The sequence below is a fragment of the Tursiops truncatus genome, chromosome 20 (genome assembly GCF_011762595.2).
Source record: "Tursiops truncatus isolate mTurTru1 chromosome 20, mTurTru1.mat.Y, whole genome shotgun sequence".
NCBI classification, from domain to species: Eukaryota; Metazoa; Chordata; class Mammalia; order Artiodactyla; family Delphinidae; genus Tursiops; species Tursiops truncatus.
In genome coordinates this window covers 37,296,026-37,309,714 of record NC_047053.1, presented here as the reverse complement: position 1 = coordinate 37,309,714, position 13,689 = coordinate 37,296,026, and the positions used below count along the sequence as shown (strand labels likewise).

Here is a 13,689-nt window from a genome sequence, read left to right as displayed (position 1 = left end):
CCCTTCACCCTGCTTGTCCAATATCTCACTAGGTCACCCTCTTTGTGGATGCTGTCCTTCCTCATATAACTCAGCATTCTACTCCTATACTCAAATATATTCACACAAAAACTTACACGTGAAAGTTCATAGCAGCATTATTCATAGTAACCAAAGTGGAAACCATCCAAATGTCCATCAACTGAAGAATGGATAAACAAAGTATGCTATATCTATATAATGGAATATTATTCAGCCATAAAAAGGAATGAAGTACAGATGTGTGCTACAGCATAAATGTATGATTAAAAACACAGCAAGTGAAAGAAGCCAGACACAAAGGCCACATACTGTATTAGCCTATTTATATTAAATGTCCAGAATAGATAAATCCATGGAGATAGGGGTTGTCAGGGGCTGCAGTAAAGGGGCAATGGGGAGTGACTGCTAATGTGTACAAGGTTTCTTTTAGGGGCGATGAGAATGTTCTGAAATTAGATGGTGGTGATGACTGCACACCATTGTGGACACACTAAAACTCACTGGATTGTGTGCATTAAAATGGTAAATTTTATGGTTTGTGAATTTCCTCATGTGTATATAACTTGTATATAAACTTAATTTATAGTAAGTAATATAATTTATAATAAATGTGTAATAATAAATATAGTTGTGGTAAAATATACAATTACATAATACATTTTTACTTATATAAAATTTGAAACAAAAAATTCTGCCCTTTATTGGGAGAAAGTGATGGCCTGAACCTCATGATAGTGATAGGCTAGAGAGAAAATAGACTCAATCAAGAGATTTTTAAGAGTTAACGTTCGGCGACATATTTGCTGGTTGATTTGACGCATTGTCAGTGGGGGTATGTATTGGAAAGGAGTGAAAGATGATGTGCAAGTTTTTTTCCTTCTACTAAGTAGATAGTGGGAATACTCACTAAGATAAAGAAAGTAGGCGGAGAAACAGGACTAATGGGAGGAAAACAATGAAAATAGTTCAGTTTTGATAATTGAAAATATCAAAGTAGAGCTGTCAAAAGGCAGATGTATATACAAGTCTAAAGCTTAGCAGCATGATTTAGAAGTCATCAACATATATATAGTAACTAAAGCCATGAGACACTGTATTATATTTAGCTCTTTTGGATTTACCAGTACCCGTGGGAAATAAGGAAACCAGAAGGAAACACAAGGCCTCTCAGACACTGAAATAAAGAGCTTTGGGGCCAAAACATCATATATAGCCTAGTGGTTGTCCTGTAGATGGGCAGCCTTTGGGTCAGGTGTCCAACCAGGTTCAGACAGATACCAGCTTGGCATCATCACCTGGTAGTTGATGTGGAACTCTTTAGAAAAGAGCTGTACATGGTAGATGTTGAGGTTTGGCCATACGTCCAGACAATTGTACTCTTACATATTCTCTCTTGGCTTAAATATTTTATATTAAGGTGATTGATGTCTTATGAGTTAGCAATATTTCATGTGTATCTTAATCTAATATATGTAAATCAATATGTCAGCTATAACTGAAACCTATTTGATTTTTATTTATTTAATTTGTCTCCAGAGCATCTGGGGTAGCTTAGATCGGGAGCAAATATAATAAATACAAATAAATAATCAGAATCATGAGAAATGTAAAGAAAAGTAGAAAACCAAAGCCAGAAAGTAAACAGATGCACCCTTGTACGAGCCTACGTAGTTGCTATAGATGGATCTCAAATTTAGCTTTAAACTCCTTGATAGCATAAATGAAATGTCATTCTTAACAGAAAAGAAGAAAAATACATATTATTCCATAAAAACAGAGTGCTTCCTAGCACTGGTTTCTAAGAGAAATTTCTCAAATGGGAGTTTACTTAGATTTGGTAGTTAAAATTCCATGGCTAAATCAGTCACAGATTTCATATGGTCACATCTTGTACATGGGATTACCAGATATGGATAGATTAGGTTTGCATAATTTCTGCTGAATATAACCTTGGTTAAAATAATAGTTAAGGGCTTCCCTGGTGGCACAGTGGTTAAGAATCCGCCTGCCAACGCAGGGGACAGGGGTGGGAGCCCTGGTCCAGGAAGATCCCACGTGCTGTGGAGCAACTAAACCTGTGTGCCACAACTACTGAGCCTGCGCTCTAGAGGCCACGAGCCACAACTGCTGAGCCCACGTGCCACAACTACTGAAGCCTGTGCTCCTAGAGCCCGTGCTCCGCAACAAGAGAAGCCACCAATGAGAAGCCCGTGCACCACAACGAAGAGTAGCCCTGCCTCGCCGCAACTAGAGAGAGCCTGCACCCAGCAATGAAGACCCAACACAGCCAAAAATAAAATGAAATAAATAAATTAAAATTAAAAAAAATAATAACAGTTAACTGTAAGTAACTGGATAACAAGACCCATTGTCTGATGTGTCTCCTCTTCGTATTTTCTTATTTGAAATAAGGTCATTTCAAAAGTGAGTAGGAGACGTAGTTTTCTCTCCTTTATGGCCAGGGTTGTGCATCTGGTTTATTTAAGAGTGATTTTGCATTGATGTTCAAGTTTAAAAGGAATGGGGGACCAAAGCACAGTAGGAGGTTGAAGATTATCTGATGTAGCAGATTATGTGTACCAGCTTTGATTCAGTTAGTAATATGGAAGATGTTATCTTTGTGTTCACATTAATAACTAAGCAAGTACAGAGAACTTTTATAACTTAATATATAACAACTCATTCTTGTCTAAAGAGTCAAACTCAAATAAGTCCATTATAGCTACAGGTAGCATACGTTGCTTTTGGCAGAATTCTTCACAAGATCATGGTTAATTACATAATGTCATAATTATACCTGAAGTCCTCTTATCAGTTGTCTTAAATGGCATCATGCTCTTATTCAACCTGTGTTTTTCACTCATCCATATGTCAGGAGCATTTTCAAGAATGCCAATGATGAGAAACACATTTTCCCTTTCCTAGAATGTAAATTATATTCCACAGGATTCTTTTTTTTTTTTTTTTTCCACGTGGCATATCTGCATTTTTGCTTCTTTGGAGGCAGAGACTTTACTCATATTCCATTTCCCTCCCATAGTAGTAGACCACCCATTTTTAGTTGCGTGTCCAGCCACTACAACTAAGATGATACATCCCAGTAAAACAGGAGCGTAGCAAACCTACATCTGTAGTCTGCTAATGAAGACACTAGCATATCGTTGTTGGTTTTTTTTTGCGGTACGCGGGCCTCTCTCTGTTGTGGCCTCCCCCATTGCGGAGCACAGGCTCCGGACGCGCAGGCTCAGCGGTCATGGCTCACGGGCCCAACCGCTCCGCGGCATGTGGGATCTTCCCGGACCGGGGCACGAACCCGTGTCCCCTGCATAAGCCGGCGGACTCTCAACCACTGCGCCACCAGGGAAGCCCTAGCGTATAGTTTTAATGAACAAGTCCTGCAAACCGATGGTCTCATGAGGAATAGGTTTGCAACTTTGAAAATATAGTATAGTTTCTGTCAGACAGTAGACAAGTATCAGAATTCTACATTCGGAGCAGGCTTTAACACTCATGTGGCCAAAGATCTGCATCCAGTGCCTTAAAATTTTTTTTAACAAATAAAATATAAATCACTCATGAGCCCAGCACTTTTTAAAAAAAATGAAAAATCATAAACAAATGGCTTCCTTGTTCCTGCTTTCTCAACACCCCCCCCCACAAAAAGCCTCTTTTCCCCACAAAGCTAACATATATCCTCTTATATTTAGATATATAATATGCACAATGCTTACATGCATGTGTTCATGTGTACCTATTATATTTTTCAAAAATGAAAACATATAAAAACTGTTCTACAACTTGTTTTTGTTTCTGTCATTTAATAATCATTGACATCTTTTTAGGTCCGTTCATGTAGCTCTGTCTCATTCTTTTAAATGGCTGCAAAGTGCAAATTTTTTTTTGTACCATAATATATTTAAGCATTTTTTAATTGATGTATGTTAAGGTCATTTTCGAACTTTTTGATATTTCAAATAATGCTGCCATAAACATTCTGATAACTATCTTTACTCATACTTTTGCTTCTACAGGATGTAGTGTCTGTGTTTTTTATTTTATTTATTTTTAAATTTTATTTTATTTTTGGCTGTGTTGGGTCTTCGTTGCTGTGCGTGGGCTTTCTCAAGTTGCGGCTAGCATGGGCTACTATTCGTTGCAGTGCGCGGGCTTCTTATCGTGGTGGCTTCTCTATTGCGGAGCACGGGTTCTAGGCACATGGGCTTCAGTAGTTGTATCGTGCGGGTTCGGTAGTTGTGGCTCGCGGGCTCTAGAGCGCAGGCTCAGTAGTTGTGGTGCACGGGCTTAGTTGCTCCGCGGCACGTGGGATCTTCCCAAACCAGGGCTCGAACCTGTGTCCCCTGCATTGGCAGGCGGATTCTTTCTTTCTTTCTTTACTTATTTACCTATTTATTTATTTATGGCTGTGTTGGATCTTCGTTTCTGTGCGAGGGCTTTCTCTAGTTGCAGCGAGCGGGGGCCACTCTTCATCGTAGTGCGTGGGCCTCTCACTGTCGCGGCCTCTCTTGTTGCGGAGCACAGGCTCCAGACGCGCAGGCTCAGTAGTTGTGGCTCACAGGCCCAGTTGCTCCGCGGCATAGGGGATCTTCCCAGACCAGGGCTCGAACCCATGTCGCCTGCATTGGCCGGCAGATTCTCAACCACTGCGCCACCAGGGAAGCCCTGGCAGGCGGATTCTTAACCTCTGCACCCCCAGCGAAGCCCTGTGTTTTTTATTTTAATGGGTACTATTGAACTACTCTCCAAAAGAGTCGTACCCATAGATATCCCCATGATATGAATGGAGTTACTGATTTTGTTATACCTTCTCCAGGATCATGCTATGCTTTTTAAATTTATTTAATAAACAGAACTATATTAAGAGGTATTGCTCAAGAAGGTTTGGGACTTTTGTCATAAGACTGTCAAGCCAAAGGAAGTTGGGAGTAAATCTTCTTTTGCAGAACCATACCATGGGTAACCATATCCCCAAATCTATTCTCGGTATTTACTTTAGCAGCCAGCTCCATGTTCTCCAAGAATCTAGTATTAAGGGTTTGGTTTTTTTTTTTCTTTCTTTCTTTCTTTCTTTATACAGCAATAGATTTATTTATAACCAGACCCCGTCTTCTTCCACATAATGTCTCAGAGACCTGGCCAAAGTCTTTTTGTGTGAGTGGGGAAGGTGAGGCCCACTTTGCCTCAAAGCTAGGCCGGTTTTTCAACAATCTATTGATAAGAGAAGGAGGAGGACTTTTATTGAAGCAGTCAAGCAGGATCCTTCAACAATAACAGACCTTTCATTCTGCGTCAGTTTTCTTATCTCTTTGATCATAACCATTCTGGTTATGGATAATAGGTGTCCTCAAGAAGGAATTATGTAAAGGGTTAAAGTGTAAGGTACCAAGCCTGAAGATGATGAAAAGCAGGAACGTTCTAAGTATAATGTTTTATTGTTCTGGCCTATCATATAGAAATGTCACTGTCGTTTCCCCTTGATTTATCCTACAAATACATACTTATAGTGATGTTTTTTATTTAAGGTAATGTTACCATATTTAGAAGAATAAATGGTCACTGTGAACCTCCTCCTCTCCATCCTCCATCCCCACCCCCACCCCCCCAATCACTGTAACTAAAACTCTGGCAGCTTATCCCGTCAATCCTTATATTTGGGTTTCTAAAGGTAATTGTCTCTATTGTCAAGTACGTAGAATAAATAGAAGTCAGAAGCTACTAAATAATAGCAGACATTTAGACAGACTGCTTGTGGAGTGGTAGAAGGGATTTAAGCACAGAGGCTTATCACATACCAGGGAGCCAAATCAGGAGTGGAGAGTCCAAGCTCTTATTGCTTGATAGAGGAGCACAGCGACTGTATTTGTCTTCTCTCTCTCTTTTTAATGTATCATAATGTCAAACCCAGGTGAAAAGCCAACTTATGGGAATTTTGACATTAAGTACCCCAGGCAGTACATTCTAAGAATGAAATTATGATTGTTGGGGCATGTGCTTCAGAGAGTCTCCTAGGTCTGCATTTGATCTATAGCCTGAGGTTTCATGTCCATCTTTATTTTGTAAAGAATCTATCTGTTGAAAGTTTACTAAAGTCTAACTAGGATCGTTATCTAAAATTTCTCTCCTGTGCCCCCGCCATGTGTAATATTATATTTATACAGATTGCTCAGGGATTAGTGGTAATTTGGCAGAAGCAGGATCTTTAGACCATGAAGCTCCACATAAAGGCAGTATATAGTGGATGACAGGAAAAAGCAGCAGCATTTAAGCAGTGTAAGAAGGTTTGTTGCATTAGATAAACTTACTGTTTTAGGAATTGAGGTACCTGGGGGTATATATATTTATTTGGGAATGATTTGTAATCAGTATTTTAAAAGGTGGGAAATTTATTTTATTTATTTATTGAATTTTATTTTATTTTTTTATACAACAGGTTCTTATTAGTCATCAATTTTATACACATCTGTGTATACATGTCAATCCCAATCGCCCAGTTCAGCATACCACCATACCCACCCCCCCCCCCCCCCGTGGTTTTCCCCCCTTGGTGTCCATACGTTTGTTCTCTACATCTGTGTCTCAACTTCTGCCCTGCAAACTGGTTCATCTGTACCATTTTTCTAGGTTCCACATACATGCGTTAATATATAATATTTGTTTTTCTCTTTCTGACTTACTTCACTCTGTATGACAGTCTCTAGATCCATCCACGTCTCAACAAATGACTCAATTTCGTTCCTTTTTATGGCTGAGTAATATTCCATTGTATAGATGTACCACGACTTCTTTATCCATTCGTCTGTCGATGGGCATTTAGGTTGCTTCCATGACCTGGCTATTGTAAATAGTGCTGCAGTGAACATTGGGGTGCATGTGTCTTTTTGAATTATGGTTTTCTCTGGGTATATGCCCAGTAGTGGGATTGCTGGATCATATGTTAATTCTATTTTTAGTTTTTTAAGGAACCTCCATACTGTTCTCCATAGTGGCTGTATCAATTTACATTCCCACCAACAGTGCAAGAGGCTTCCCTTTTCTCCACACCCTCTCCAGCATTTGTTGTTTGTAGATTTTCCGATGATGCCAATTCTAACTGGTGTGAATTGATACATCATTGTAGTTTTGATTTGCAATTCTCTAATAATTAGTGATGTTGAGCAGCTTTTCATGTTCTTCTTGGCCATCTGTATATCTTCTTTGGAGAAATGTCTGTTTAGGTCTTCTGCCTAAATCCATTGTTGGATTGGGTTGTTTGTTTCTTTAATATTGAGCTGGATGAGCTGTTTATATATTTTGGATATTAATCCTTTGTCCGTTGATTCGTTTGCAAATATTTTCTCCCATTCTGAGGGTTGTCTTTTTGTCTTGTTTGTGGTTTCCTTTGCTGTGCAAAAGCTTTGAAGTTTCATTAGGTTTCATTTGTTTATTTTTGTTTTTATTTCCATTACTCTAGGAGGTGGATCAAAAAAGATCTTCCTGTGATTTATGTCAGAGTGTTCTTCCTATGTTTTCCTCTAAGAGTTTTATAGTATCTGGTCTTAAATTTAGGTCTCGAATCCATTTTGAGTTTATTTTTGTGTATGGTGTTAGGGAGTGTTCTAATTTAATTCTTTTACATGTAGCTGTCCAGTTTTCCCATCACCACTTATTGAAGAGACTGTCTTTTCTCCATTGTATATTCTTGCCTCCTTTGTCATAGATTTGTTGACCATAGGTGCATGGGTTTATCTCTGAGCTTTCTATCTTGTTCCATTGATCTATGTTTCTCTTTTTGTGCCAGTACCATATTGTCTTGATTACTGTAGCTTTGTAGTATAGTCTGAAATCAGGGAGTCTGATTCCTCCAGCTCCGTTTTTTTTCCCTCAAGACTGCTTTGGCTATTCGGGGTCTTTTGTATCTCCATACAAATTTTAAGATTTTTTGTTCTAGGTCTGTAAAAAATGCCATTGGTAATTTGACAGGGATTGCATTGAATCTGTAGATTGCTTTGGGTAGTATAGTCATTTTCACAATATTGATTCTTTCAATACAAGAACATGGTATATCTCTCCATCTGTTGGTATCATCTTCAATTTCTTTCATCAGTGTCTTATAGTCTTCTGCATACAGGTCTTTTGTCTCCATAGGTAGGTTTATTTCTAGGTATTTTATTCTTTTTGTTGCAGTGGTAAATGGGAGTGTTTAATTTCTCTTTCAGATTTTTCATGATTAGTGTATAGGAATGCAAGAGATTTCTGTGCATTAATTTTGTATCCTGCAACTTTACCAAATTCATTGATTACCTCTATTAGTTTTCTGGTGGCATCTTTAGGATTCTCTGTGTATAGTATCATGTCATCTGCAAACAGTGACAGTTTTACTTCTTCTTTTCCAATTTGTATTCCTTTTATTTCTTTTTTTCTCTGGTTTCCGTGGCTAGGACTTCCAAAACTATGTTGAATAATAGTGGTGAGAGTGGACATCCTTGTCTTGTTCCTGATCTTAGAGGAAATGCTTTCAGTTTTTCACCATTGAGAATGATGTTTGCTGTGGGTTTGTCATATATGGCCTTTATTATGTTGAGGTAGGTTCCCTCTATGGCCACTTTCTGGAGAGTTTTTATCATAAATGGGTGTTGAATTTTGTCAAAAGCTTTTTCTGCATCTATTGAGATGATCATATGGTTTTTATTCTTCAGTTTGTTAATATGGTGTATCACATTGATTGATTTGCATATATTGAAGAATCCTTGCATTCCTGGGATAAATCCCACTTGGTCATGGTGTATGATCCTTTTAATGTGTTGCTGGATTCTGTTTGCTAGTATTTTGAGGATTTTTGTATCTATATTGATCAGTGATATTGGTCTGTAATTTTCTTTTTTTGTAGTACCTTTGTCTCGTTTTGGTATCAGGGTGATGATGGCCTCAGAGAATGAGTTTGGGAGTGTTCCTTCCTCTGCAACTTTTTTTTTTTTTTTTTTTTTTTTTGCGGTACACGGGCCTCTCACTGTTGTGGCCTCTCCCGTTGCGGAGCACAGGCTCCGGACGCGTAGGCTCAGCAGCCATGGCTCACGGGCCCAGCTGCTTTGCGACATGTGGGATCTTCCCGGACCGGGGCACGAACCTGTGTCCCCTACATCGGCAGGCGGACTCTCAACCACTGTGCCACCAGGGAAGCCCCTTCCTCTGCAATTTTTTGGAAGAGTTTGAGAAGGATGGGTGTTAGCTCTTCTCTAAATGTTTGATAAAATTCACCTGTGAAGCCATCTCGTCCTGGACTTTCTGCTTGTTAGAAGATTTTTAATCACAGTTTCAATTTCATTACTTGTGATTGGTCTGTTCATATTTTCTATTTCTTCCTGGTTCAGTCTTGGAAGGTTATATATACCTTTCTAAGAATTTGTCCATTTCTTCCAGGTTGTCCATTTTATTGGCATAGAGTTGCTTGTAGTAGTCTCTTAGGATGCTTTGTATTTCTTCAGTGTCTGTTATAACTTCTCCTTTTTCATTTCTAATTTTATTGATTTGAGTCCTCTCCCTCTTGATGAGTCTGGCTAATGGTTTATCAATTTTGTTTATCTTCTCAAAGAACCAGCTTTTAGTTTTATTGATCTTTGCTATTGTTTCCTTTGTTTGTATTTCATTTATTTCTGCTCTGATCTTTGATTTCTTTCCTTCTGCTAACTTTGGGTCCTGTTTGTTCTTCTTTCTCTAGTTCCTTTAGGTGTAAGGTTAGATTGTGTGTTTGAGATTTTTCTTGTTTCTTGAGGTAGGCTTGTATAGCTATAAACTTCCCTCTTAGAACTGCTTTTGCTGCATCTCATAGGTTTTGGATCGTCGTGTTTTCGTTGTCATTTGTCTCTAGGTATTTTTTGATTTCCTCTTTGATTTCTTCAGTGATTTCTTGGTTATTTAGTAATGTATTGTTTAGCCTCCATGTGTTTGTGTTGTTTACATTTTTTTCCCTGTAATTCATTTCTAATCTCATAGCATTGTGGTCAGAAAAGATGCTTGATATGATTTCAGTTTTCTTAAATTTACTGAGGCTTGATTTGTGACCCAAGATGTGATCTATCCTGGAGAATGTTCCGTGCGCACTTGAGAAGAAAGTGTAATCTGCTGTTTTTGGATGGAATGTCCTATAAATATCAGTTAAATCTATCTGATCTATTGTGTCATTTAAAGCTTGTGTTTCCTTATGTATTTTCATTTTGGATGATCTGTCCATTGGTGTAAGTGAGGTGTTAAAGTCCCCCACTATTATTGTGTTACTTTCGATTTCCTCTTTTATAGCTGTTAGCAGTTGCCTTATGTATTGAGGTGCTCCTATGTTGGGTGCATATATTTTTATAATTGTTATATCTTCTTCTTGGATTGATCCCTTGATCATTAGGTAGTGTCCTTCCTTGTCTCTTGTAACATTCTTTATTTTAAAGTCTATTTTATTTGATATGAATATAGCTACTCCAGCTTTCTTTTGATTTCCATTTGCATGGAATATCTTTTTCCATCCCCTCACTTTTTCTGTATGTGTCCCTAGGTCTGAAGTGGGTCTCTTGTAGACAGCATATATATGGGTCTTGTTTTTGTATCCATTCAGCAAGCCTGTGTCTTTCGGTTGGAGCATTTAATCCATTCACGTTTAAGGTAATTATCGATATGTATGTTCCTATGACCATTTTCTTAATTGTTTTGGGTTTGTTTTTGTAGGTCCTTTTCTTCTCTTGTGTTTCCCGCTTAGAGAAGTTCCTTTAGCAAATTTGTTGTAGAGCTGGTTTGGTGGTGCTGAATTCTCTTAGCTTTTGCTTGTCTGTAAAGCTTTTGATTTCTCCATCGAACCTGAATGAGATCCTTGCTGGGTAGAGTAATCTTGGTTGTAGGTTCTTCCCTTTCATCAGTTTAAGTATATCTTGCCACTCCCTTCTGGCTTGTAGAGTTTCTGCTGAGAAATCAGCTGTTAACCTTATGGGAGTTCCCTTGTATGTTGTCATTTTTCCCTCGCTGCTTTCAGTAATTTTTCTTTGTCTTTAATTTTTGCCAATTTGATTACTACGTGTCTTGGCGTGTTTCTCCTTGGGTTTATCCTATATGGGACTCGCTGCGCTTCCTGGACTTGGGTGGCTATTTCCTTTCCCATGTTAGGGAAGTTTTTGACTATAATCTCTTCAAATATTTTCTCGGGTCCTTTCTCTCTCTCTTCTCCTTCTGGGACCCCTATAATGTAAATGTTGTTGACGTTTAATGTTGTCCCAGAGGTCTCTTAGGCTGTCTTCATTTCTTTTAATGCTTTTTTCTTTATTCTGTTCCGCAGCAGTGAATTCCACCATTCTGTCTTCCAGGTCACTTATCTGTTCTTCTGCCTCAGTTATTCTGCTATTGATTCCTTCTAGTGTAGTTTTCATATCAGTTATTGTATTGTTCATCTCTGTTTGTTTGTTCTTTACTTCTTCTAGGTCTTTGTTAAACATTTCTTGCATCTTCTTGATCTTTGCCTCCATTCTTTTTCCGAGGTCCTGGATCATCTTCACTGTCATTTTTCTGAATTCTTTTTCTGGAAGGTTTGCCTATCTCCACTTCATTTAGTTGTTTTTCTGGGGTTTTATCTTGTTCCTTCATCTGGTACATAGCTCCCTGCCTTTTCATCTTGTCTTTCTTTCTGTGAATGTGGTTTTTGTTCCACAGGCTGCAGGATTGTAGTCTTCTTGCTTCTGCTGTCTGCCCTCTGGTGGATGAGGCTATCTAAGAGGCTTGTGCAGGTTCCCTGATGGGAGGGACTGGTGGTGGGTAGAGCTGACTGTTGCTCTGGTGGGCAGAGCTCAGTAAAGCTTTAATCCACTTGACTGTTGATGGGTGGGGCTGGGTTCCCTCCCTGTTGCTTGTTTGGCCTGAGGCAACCCAACACTGGAGCCTACCTGGGCTGTTTGATGGGGCTAATGGCGGACTCCGGGAGGGCTCACGCCAAGGAGTACTTACCAGAACTTCTGCTGCCAGTGTCCTTGTCCCCGCGGTGAGCCACAGCCACCCCCTTGCCTCTGCAGGAGACCCTCCAACACTAGCAGGTAGGTCAGGTTCAGTCTCCCCTGGGGTCACTGCTCCTTCCCCTAGGTCCCAGTGCGCACACTACTTTGTATGTGCCCTCCAAGAGTGGAGTCTCTGTTTCTCCCAGTCCTGTCGAAGTCCTGCAATCAATTCCCACTAGCCTTCAAAGTCTGATTCTCTAGGAATTCCTCCTCCCGTTGCCGGACCCCGAGGTTGGGAAGCCTGACGTGGGGCTCAGAACCTTCAGTCCAGTGGGTGGATTTCTGTGGTATAAGTGTTCTCCAGTCTGTGAGTCACCCACCCAGCAGTTATGGGATTTGATTTTACTGTGATTGCACCCCTCCTACCGTCTCATTGTAGCTTCTCCTTTGTCTTCGCATATGGGGTATCTTTTTTGGTGAGTTCCAGTGTCTTCCTGTTGATGATTGTCCAGCAGCTAGTTGTGATTCTGGTGTTCTTGCAAGAGGGAGTGAGAGCACGTCCTTCTACTCCACCAACTTGGTTCCTCCTCCGCCATTTGAAATTTATTTTATTAAAGAGAGCCATCAGGGTGGTAGCAAGTCCGCCTCAGGGGAACAAGAAAGTTTCAACGTTTCCGTCTATGGACAGATGTAGAAAATGTGGTATACAGCTTTAAAAAGGAAGGAAATTCTGATACTGCATGCTACAACATGGATGGACCTTGAAGACATTGGTGCTAAATGAAATAAGCCCGTCACAAAAGGGCAAATACCGTGATTCCGCTCATATGAAGTACCTAGAGTAGCCAAATTCGTAAAGAATGAAAGTAGAGTGGTGGTTGCCAGCGGCTGGGGGAGAGGGAAACGGGGAGTCATTGTTTACTGTGTCCAGAGTTTCAGTTTGGGAAGATGAGAAAGTTCTAGAGATGGATGGTGGTGGTGGTGGCACAACAGTGTGAATGTACTTAAATGCTCCTGAACTATACCCTTAAAAGTGGTTAAATGGTAAGTTTAATGTTATGTATATTACCCAAATTTTAAAGAGTAAAAAACTTTATTTACAAAATGCATATAACTTTGTCTGATGTAATTATTAACTCAGTTTATTCCAAGTTCTAAAATGTGATTGACAGCCTCTAATCACTAAACAACAAAATTTTGCTCTATTAAGCTAACTCAGAGTAATAATGGAAAAGAAAGTGTAGCTTTCATTCGTCTCCAGATTAATGCTTCCTGACCTCCATTTTGTAACACTCCAGCTATCTCAAGGAATATCGTCTTTAAAGTACACGCTATGTTGTACCTTTTGCCACGGGCACAAGAGCTTTACTTGTTATACAGATCAAAATGATCTTTAAGGGCGTTCACGAGTAAGGAGAACTGTAGGCACAAGTAACCCATTCACTTTATTCCCAGGATGCTCTGACCTGTTTTTACAGGTGGCTTATGGTATAGAGAGTTATCGTCCTTTAGGCAAATTAATTATTTCAAATAATAACGCTACAAAATAAATATTTAGCCTCTCTAAGACTGAGAAGAATTTTAGGTGGTGTGTCCTGACATTGATGTGTTAACTGAGTTTTATAATTTCCCAAATTGGAATTAAATATATAGAGATTTAACATTTTATAGTTGCTCAGTTTTAGGTTTTACCAATATTTTATCTTTTTTC

The 13,689-nt window shown here is 39.3% G+C and overlaps 1 protein-coding gene across 7 annotated transcripts in view; it reads left to right on the top strand.

The window, feature by feature from the left end:
* FBXL20 (F-box and leucine rich repeat protein 20) overlaps positions 1 to 13,689 on the top strand; it is a 112,931-nt gene that overhangs the window by 62,760 nt on the left and 36,482 nt on the right. The gene's annotated exons all lie outside the window — the stretch shown is intronic.